This window comes from Rhinolophus sinicus, linkage group LG10, assembly GCF_036562045.2.
Source record: "Rhinolophus sinicus isolate RSC01 linkage group LG10, ASM3656204v1, whole genome shotgun sequence".
Classification (NCBI taxonomy): domain Eukaryota; kingdom Metazoa; phylum Chordata; class Mammalia; order Chiroptera; family Rhinolophidae; genus Rhinolophus; species Rhinolophus sinicus.
In genome coordinates this window covers 21,227,229-21,237,258 of record NC_133759.1, presented here as the reverse complement: position 1 = coordinate 21,237,258, position 10,030 = coordinate 21,227,229, and the positions used below count along the sequence as shown (strand labels likewise).

Genomic DNA, 10,030 nt, shown 5'->3' with positions numbered 1-10,030 from the left:
ATTTGCAAATATTTTCTCTCTTTTTTTCCATCTCTTGGTCTTTTTGTTCTACTTTTTGAGAAATTTCCTTAAAATTATCTTCCAGCCCTTCTACTGAGATGTTTATTTTTGCTTTCAGATTTTTATTTTTTTCCAAGCTCACTCCTGTTATCTGCATCTTCTTTTTTTTTTAAAAAAAAACAAAACAGAACCCTATTTTTATTTCATGAACACGTTATGTTTTCTCTCAGAGAATATCAATCATAGCTTTTTTTTTTTAAGTTGTCATCTCCATGCTTAGACTCATGTTGTGGTGTTCCCCAGATGTCAGATGGTCCTCACCAAATACGGTGCTCATATTTAAGAATCCAGCTTTCTTACATTTAAGTCAGACAATACTTGTCTTTCTGTTTTCCAGCTTCCACAATTTTATCACTATTAAGAAAGGAGAGATTCTTCGACAAGAGACTTCTGTCAATGAGAACAGAGATAAATTTTCATTCTGCCTCTTCTTGTTGATATATGCTATTTAGAGCAGAGGCGGAGCAGTGGTACGGCAGGAGGACAGTAAAAAAGAACTGTCCTCTTGGGCAGAACAATTCTGGTCCAATCCCAGACTTACAAACCCCACTCAGCACAAGAGAAGCCCTGTCCTCAAATGTCCCATCTCTCCTTAGAAGAAAGACAGCTTGAGCCCCATCTATTGCAAGCCCCTGGGGGTATCTATCACTCCTTTCCCTTCTTCCTTCCTTCAGCAGCTTATCAAAGCAACCTTCTCATCCACTTGCAAGTCTTTCTCTGAAAGCAGTTTTGCAAAAAAGTATTTCCTCCATCTCGTTACCTTTCCAGAGACTTGAGTGTCTTTTAAATGTAGATGACCAGATGACCCTGTCTTTTTTGCTGCCTCAGTCTCCTGCTCTGTAACATGGGAATAATACTGCCTCGTTCACAGCACCACTGTGAGCAGGAAGTTAAATGCGGTCAATCGGAAAGCCGCTGGTCAGAGTCGGCCACTTCATGGGCAGCTCTGCCTCAGGCAGCTCTGCAAACGAGAAACACAATGGAAACACCTTCTCCTGGGGCCTCCTTTACCAGGGGCCCACAGTGAGGGTTTGCACTTTTTCCCAGCAGGGCTACAGTGTTCGCAGAAGTGAAAGTAATTTTAAACCCCTTGAGATCAAAACATAAGGTGAAAAACACCCAATAACTAAATTCTCACCTCCACAAATATTGCAAGTAAAACCAAAGGGGAGAGAGAAGATATTAACCTCTCTAGACCAAGGACGTGAGGGCAACAGGGTAAGCAAGCAGCAATTCTCTACACAAACCCAGGGAAGGTGTGAGACACGGTGGAGTCTGCTGCTTCCTTCAGACCCAGGGAATGTCTGCTTGACACCTCTCTTTCTGCCTCCCCACACCCCACTTCCTTCTATTTTTATAACTTAGAAAGGAACAGGAAGGGGTACTTTTTTAAAAATGTTTTTCAGCACTCAGGGTCGGCCTGTGCTCTAGAAGTTGATAAGGTTGTGAGGTTGCTACAGAAAATGATTCTTACCTGGGGCAAGCAAGCACTTCAGGTTCTCCAAGTTTTCAAAGGAAAGGCTGGCTAACCAGGTGGAGGACATTTGTCATCTCCTCTCCCTGGCACAGAGATCTCTAGTTCACATGCGTATGGCATTCAACCCGAAGTTAACAAACAAGACTCCAAGACTCTATAACTTATCAGTGAAAAAGAAGGTCGCAGCAGAGCTCAGGTTTGAGAGAGTGACCCCTGAGCCAAACTGCCAGATCCATCCAGGTCTCCTGGAAGCAGGCCCATGGGGACACATTGATTAGATAATGACAAACTGATGGCTGAGGCGGCTGAGGCCACAGTCATTGCTCAGTGGTCCTAAAATATACATAATTTGGAATGGAACTTCCTATGCAAATAGAAAATAGAAAAAACGTGCATGGCTTACAAATTAAATATATGCCCCATCTGGGTAGCTCCTGAGTTTTTTTTTTTCTTTTTCTAGTAGCCACTTCTCACCAATTCTCTATTTTCTATTCCCCCATTTAGCTTCTAGTCCTATTTTTCTCCTTTTCTTTTCATCAGATTTGTTCTCTAGATAGGTTTGCCATGTTCAGAAAAGAAAACACAGTTAAATTTGAATTTCAGATAAGCAATGAATAATGTTTCGTATAAATACATTCATGTAATATTTGCACATATTTATAGCAAAAGGTTATTTGTTATTTTTCTGAAATTCCATGGGACAAGCACTCTAAAATATTATTCATTGTTTATCTGAAATTCAAATTCAAATGGGAGTTCATAGTTGATCTGGCAATGCTACCTCTAGATCTTTTTTCCTCTCGTCTTCTGAACATTTTCTAGAGAAAGGCTTTCTTTAGTTCAAGGGGAGAAATAAAGGATTACAGGCAAGTTAGTTCCCATACTATGACCTACTACGATGAATTCACATTGAATGAAAGGGCTAGAATGGTGTCAGTTTGCTGGTTAAATGGTAGGGTGAGTACACTTGTTTTAAGTTTGCCTCTTCTACCAGGAAACAACCTTATAATGGACACTCACAGTTTTCTGCACAGATGTGCAGAGCTGTGAAGCTGGATGCCTAAGTCAGCAGCACCAAACTCCTAGCACATGGCTTATTGAACAGACAGAGGTTTCATTTTTTGAGATTGTTCTTTTAAACTGGGAGAACTTCAATTCACCAAACAAGTATTTCTTGAGTAAATATTAAGTATGTCAGTCCTGAGCCAGATGCTTCTCTGGTTACAAACCTTTAAGGAGGTGTCTCCCACCTTCACCACATTCTAATTCATCGGGGGAGCACACATAAAAAGTAGCTAAGCTTTAGAGCAGTGTGTTGGTTACATGAGCACTATATGTTTACAATGCTACATATTATGGAGGAATTCCTATAACAGTTGATGTATTTTACCCCCTTTGAAAGTCTTTAAAAGTTCACAGATTTAAATAACCAATAACTGTGTACCTCAACCACTTTGGAAATTAGCAGATCTTAATCTTTTGCATTTTTGCCTTATGTGGAGAGAATGTCACACATTTCCCCCCCACATCTTATCATCTCTGAAATTGGGTGCCTTTAAAAATTAATGGCATATTGTGGCAACTTTCTTCCTGGGTGATGCATAAAATAATAGTGAGTTTTATCATTAGTGACCTCTGAGATTTGATACAGCAGCATATTTTTTACTATTAAAATAATATAACATTACAGATAAATCGAAAGAAATTTCTTCTCCCCTACCCCTCGTCTTCACCTTTGCCAGTCTCATTTTTCTCACTCCCCAGAGGCAAAAACTATTATAACTTTGGTGTATGTCTTTCAAGTTGTGATTATACATATGCATGCATTTGTTTATTTTCTTAATATGTAGTATTGTTCTCTGTGCTATTGTTCTACATATATCATTTTGCATCTACCTGTTCACTTACAATTATATTTTTTAATTGACCCATGATTTATATAGAGGTATTTACTTTATCTCCTATATAATATTCCATTGTATGAATATACCATAATTAATTTATCCATTCCCCTACTGATGGACATTTAGGTTGATTCCAAATCATTTTTTCAGCTTTATATTATTATAAGCAAGAATTCTCTAATATTTAGAATTTAATTTAATACTCTGAATTTAGGAATGGATTTTACAGGTTGTAGTGTATGTACATTTTCAATTTTTATTGTTTCTTTAATTTGATTAAGCTTGTATTTAGTGGTGCTTTTAGTGTTGTGGGTAAAATCTGGATTTGTTATTGTGTGAAGATTTTTTTTTCTTCCTCAAAGGAAACCCCTTTCTGCTTTGCCTTTCACCCACTTCTTTATCAGAAATCATAATACGACAGTGATAAAGTCACTCTCTGTCACCTGTGAAACTTTTGTGATGGTTTGTGGGCTACAGGTCAACCGAACCACCTACACTACCTAAATTATCACTTATTTCCAAAGACTTTCTGTGCTTGGAAGGCCACAAAAGGCCCTTTCAGACTCATGTGTCTAGAGTTGGAGAAATGAAACAAAATCAGTGTGAATTTTAAAGACATAGCAGTATGTGTCAAGGGCCCGAGTGGGCATCCCCATTTGTTCCAATAATGCCACATCTAGGAATTTACTGTAAGAAAGTAATTAAAGATGTGCACAGAAATGAAGTGACAAGGTATTAACTGCAGCTAAGTGTATAACAGTGGAAAGTAAGGAACATCATCAGGATTTTACAATAGAAGTAACCTGATTTGCATAAGTAAATCAGAGTGGGTTTCTATGAAAACAAAATTCATCCCAGAAAGTACACACAACATGCTGTTAAAAGAAAAAAGTGAGGTGAAATATAGTTTAAAGAGTATAACTTGTTTTAAAAATACATTCATGGAAACATATCTGGAAGGACATAACCAAGGCATTGAGAGTGGTTATCTCTTGGATGAGGAATTATGGGTGGATTCTTTTTTCTTCTGTCATCTATCTTTCTAATTCTTATACAATGAACATATATTATTTTTGCAACAAAAATAATTACAAAGAAATGTGCCTGGGTTTTGTTTACTTGGGTCATGATTTTGCATTAAGAATAAACATTGGGAGATGAATAAGAGAATTGAGGAGTAAGACGAGATGGGGGAATAAGTTTAATATAACACATTATCTGGGAACAATTTTGAAATTTTTTGGTGCATTTTCTTTACCCTTTTCCTCCAACTTAAAAGCACAAATATCTAGAGATCTGCAGTGAATAATCCAGTTTTCTTTTTGTTTTTAAAAGACTTCTGCTATTATTCCTTCACTGTCTATGGAGAATTTATGCTTCCAGTGAAGACCTGTGAGGTGGATTTGATAAACTTCCTTGATAATAAATGTAAGAAAGGTATTTAATGACTTCAATTTGAAATTAGTTTGGAGAAGTCCAAAATCTCCTGTAAAATAACATTCTCTTTGCAGCTTCAACATTTCTTCTTTCAACCTTCACTGTAAGGGGGAAGAAAACTACATGGTCAATGCAAAAAACTTTATTTATTATGAGCTTCTTATCAGCTTCAAAATGTTCAACTTACATTGCACATAAAACGAAGATGGTCGTATGGGATGGGTTCCTTAACAGCTGAAGATACTCAAATTTAAATAAATCTAAAATTACTAGTTTAGCAAACTAACCATTGCTATTAAAAATTATAAAATGCTGTCTGGTTTATGGGATATGGAAAAACTGGCAAAAGTACCCATTGACGATGGCACTTAAAACCGGTTCAGTATTTATGGAAAGAGTCCTAACAATACGTAAGCATGATCAAAAAGAGTTTTCACTCTCCAAAGAAAGAAAAAGAGGATCTGTACGAAAATTATCAAAAGACCATTTGTTTACTATCCTTTCGTGATGTAACTTCAGAGTAACTGTACCACAAAATAGAGTTCAAGATTCCTTCCAGCTTTGAGTTACTGAATCTAGGATCCATAAAATCACAGAGATAGAAAGAAACCGAAAAATATAATCAGATGGCCATAAAGAATTTAAAAGATTTTCCTATGGTCTCCCAGGTAGTAACTAAAGAGGCCAGGTTTACAGTTGACGGTTTTGTAATTATGAATTATGCATCTTTCACACAAAACCTACGCACTCAGTAATGACCCAGAAATTCCTGACCCAGGAAGACCCAGGAATACGTCCAGGGTCAGAAGTGAGTTGTTGGTTGAGGCAGAGTCCTGTTGAAAGGATCTTAGGAGCTCGTTCAATTCCCTCATTTTAAAGAGGAGAAAATGAGGGGCAGAGAGATGAAATGATCTGACTCAAGGTCAGTGGACTTGCCTTAATTGCTTCCTGGATGAGAGACCAGTGTGGGAAATGGGTCAGCAATGTGAATCATGCCTGACTCTCTGGGTTAGATATTTGGATGAAGGCTTAAGAGACACAGAAGCAAGTGTTGGTTAAGCGAGTACACGACCGGTGGTGCTGCTCCCTCTGCATTCCAGACAGACAATAGCTCTGGAAGTGGTGTGAATGGCACCCCACCCCCACAATTAACCTCAAAGAGATGTTAATTTCACAGTCAAACTGAGGACCATTTAAATTCAGGCAGTGTCAGAAAACAAGCATTTATTTGGAACTAAAGAAAAATTTGTCTCTTTTCTTTTGCGTTGTCTGCCCCATTAATTGTCCCAGAATAAAAAACATCTTCAAACAGACTTTCCCTGCTCCTAGAATGTGCTGCCTCTCATTCTAGGCCAACAGGACCTTTAAAGAGAAGAAAAGGTACTCCTACATCCTTTGGTGAAGACAGCAGGGAGAATGGATAATTGCCTCCAAAGAGGGCCATTTCAGGAAATAAAGCTAAAGCAGTACACACTTGTTCTTCAGAGTAGCCTCTTTTATTACTGACATGATGACAGTCTTCCAGAGTCCATTATATTTATTAATGTGAACACTTTTCCTCTCACATCACTGATTTTGTGTATGATCACATGGCTGTAGTTTTTAAATGTTAACTTTACCTTTCTTTTCTTCATCTCATGGTTTCTCAATTGGGGGCACTGTTGACATTTTGGACTGGATAATTCTTTGGTGGTGGCTGAGGGTCCTGTGTATTATAGGACATTTAGCAGCATCCCCAGCTTCTACCCACTAGATGCCAGTAGCACATTCCTTCCCCACGCTCCCCATTTATGACAACTAAAAATGTCTCTAGAGAGTGCCAACTGTTCCTGGTTGAGGTCTAGCCCTGGCAAGCAAGTCACCAAAAAGTGGTGCCATTCTAATCCCAAAGGCACGCAAAGCCTTTCCTAGAGTTGGGCCCAGGTCCTGTGGTTTTGACTTCCTGAACTTCTTGGTACAAGTCTACTGGACCAAGAAGTTCAGTGAAATGAAAGTTAAATACCAAGAATGTTGGGATACTTAGGAAATCACAAGATATGAACCAATTTAATTCTTCATCCCACTTTATCTTGAGTACTCCCTTCATCTGTATTTCACTAGCACCAATCTATGTTTTCTATACCTAAATACATTACTGCTTTGCAAAGCAATCTGTATAATAGTAACACCTACTATGTATTGAACTCTACTCTGTGTCAGGCTCTGCATCGTGTACTTTATAGTGTCATAGCAACCCAGAGAGTTAGGTATGTTGTCCTTATATCACAAGAATGTAAGTTCCATGAAGGCAGGTACCGTATGTTTAGTTAACCAATGGACCCCCAAGGCTTTGCCCAGTGGTCAAGCATATAATTGTGCAGCGCACACTGCCCAGTAAATATTCTTTAAGCCGAATCAATGATTGAATCCATTTTATTGATGATCTTTGATTTCTCTCTTTCATAACCCAAACCCAAATTTTCAGCAAATCCTGTTTTCTCTCCTTTTTAAATATATCCAGAATATATTTCTCACTACCTTTATCACTACCACCCGATCCAGGTCAGTGTGATCTCTCACCTGGGTAATTGCTATAGTCTCTGAAACAGTCTCCATGCTTTTGCCCTCATCCTACTATGATCTGTTACCAACCCAGCAACCAGGGGATCCTTCAAGAAGATAGAGTATGAAATGATCAGAAAAGAATCTCTCTTTAGTTCTTGGGAAGAAGGTAGAAAAAAGCAACTTCTTTAAAAATGGCAGTGGTATCAGAATCCCTCAAGCAGACCTGGTTTATTGAACAAGAAGAGCAGGATACATTACAACTGTGAAAGTATGCAGAGGTGGTCCCGTTCAGCCCCTATCTTAGCTTCAATCCATCCTTGGATGTTGCTGCCTTGCATAAAGCAATAACTAAGAGAAACAAAGCACAGCATCAACAAATCAAAGCAGCATAACTCCAGGAAAAAGTAAAGCTGCTGGATGAAGCTCTGAAGAAAGTCCTTACAGGTCATCTGGAGGAAGTTGTTGTGACTTTATTAAAAACTCCAGGCCAGTTGGATGCTAAAGAACTCTGTGCTACCATGAAGGCCCTTGGACTGATGAAGACACTCTGAATGAAATTTTGGCATCAGGAACTAACAGAGAAATTAACAGAGTCTATAGAGAAGAAATGAAGAGCGATCTGGCTAAAGACATCACCTCAGACACATCTGGAGTTATCAGAAGGCTTTGCTTTCTCTTGTTAAGGGGGCCTGGTCTGAGGATCTTGGCATAAACGAGGACTTTGCTGACTCAGATGCCAGGGCATTATATGAAGCAGGAGAAAGGAGAAAAGGGACAGATGCGAATGTGTTCAGTACTATTCCTACCACCAGAAGCTATCCCTGTCTTTGCAGAGTGTTTCAGAAGTACAAGTCCAGTCAACATGACAGTAACAAAGTTCTGGAGCTGGAGATGAAAGGTGACGTTGAGAAAGCTTTACAACGACTGTGAAGTGTGCCACAAACAAACCAGGGGTGCTGGAACGCATCATAGGACATCTGTCAAAATTCTGGTTTCCCCTTCTGAAATCGACATGAATGATACCAAAGCATGCTATCAGAAGTTGTGTGGTATCGCTCTCTGCCAAGTCATCCTGAATGGAGTTTATGAAAAAAATTCTGGTGGCTCTCTGTGGAAGACAGTGAACTTTCCTTTGATGATCTCAAGCTTTTGGAACAGAAGATTTTTTTAATCATATCTTTTCATTCCGTATTATAGACTTAACTAGGAAAGTTTCTTCAGCAGGATTAGTCTAGCTAACTGCTTTCTGAAAACTACAGCCTATAAATCATTTTTTATATCACTACTCTGTATAATACAGATACATTTTTAAATAATATATTTACCCCAACTATAAAACACCCAAAACAGGTTGTTCTAGTAACATTACTTGAGAAAGATGTTTATGTAATAGAAAATAAAATGACTTTACAGGGAAAAAACTTAAAAAGAGAAGATTCCGGTGACTCCATTCAAAATCTTCCAGTGGCTTCCCATCTCACTCAGAGTGAAAAACAAAGTTCTTTCAGTAGCCTACAAAGTTCTAGAGGATGTAGCCTCTGTTACTTCTCTGATTTCATTTCCTCTACTCCCCTCCCACCCCCACTTGCCCTGTTTCATCTACACTTACCTTCTCACTAGTCTTAGACCACGCCAAGCACAGCCCTGCCTCAGGGCCTTTGCACACGCTGTTCCCTTTGTCAGGAACACCCTTCCCACAGTCTCCACATAACCTTCTCCGTCCTTAAATCTTTACTCAAATGTCATTTGCCCCATGAGGTCTTCTCTGGCTGTTCTATTTAAAGTTGTAATCCTCCCAAACCCCTGTACTGCTTCATTTTCCCTTTTGGCATGTATTACCTTCTGATAAAGCAGAATGTAAGCTCCAGAAAGAAAGGGATTTTTGTCTGTTTTGTTTGCTATGAAATTCCCAGAGTCAAGTACTGACATATAGTAACTACTCCAACAAACTTTAATTATTGAATGAATGAATGATGATGTTAACTGGCAGAGCTAGGATACAGGTCCAGGCTCCAGCCTCAAACTCCTATTCTTCCAGTGGTTCTCAAACTTGGCTGTGCGGCAGAATCACCTGGGGGTGGGGGCTGCCTGCTAAAATGCAGAGTCCTGGGCCTCATGCTGGACCTAAGGAGTCAGAACACGGGGAGGGGAATTTGGGAAACTGTACTTTAGAAAGCTTCTGAGAAAGTCCTATGCAGCTAGTCTGGGGGCTCAGCAGACCTGTAAATGGGAACTTAAGATGTGATCTGGGACCCGCCTGCCCGGAAACACCTGGATGAAAGTCTGGGATCTGAAGCCAGCCTTTTGGGCTGTGAATCCTGACTCTACTGCCTACTATTCTTGTAACTGCTTGCTTTTTTTCCTTTTCTCTTATTTTCTAATCAGAAACTCCTTGAGAAAAGGACCTCAATATCTAACTGCGTTGAATGTCCTCACAGTAGAATCCCATGTCTGCAATTTTCTAACTATATGACCTTAGTCAATTACTTGCCTGTTTTAAAAGCCAATTTTCTAGTCTGTAAATTGGGGATAATACTAGTCCCTGTCTCAATGAATCACTGTAAAGATTCAATGGATTTAGGTTATGAAATTAGCAGAATGGCACCTG

At 39.0% G+C, this 10,030-nt stretch overlaps 1 pseudogene; it reads left to right on the top strand.

Moving 5' to 3' along the window:
• The first annotated feature begins 7,613 nt into the window (after positions 1-7,613).
• On the top strand, positions 7,614-8,546 carry LOC109454523 (annexin A1; annotated as a pseudogene).
• The last annotated feature ends 1,484 nt before the right edge of the window (positions 8,547-10,030 follow it).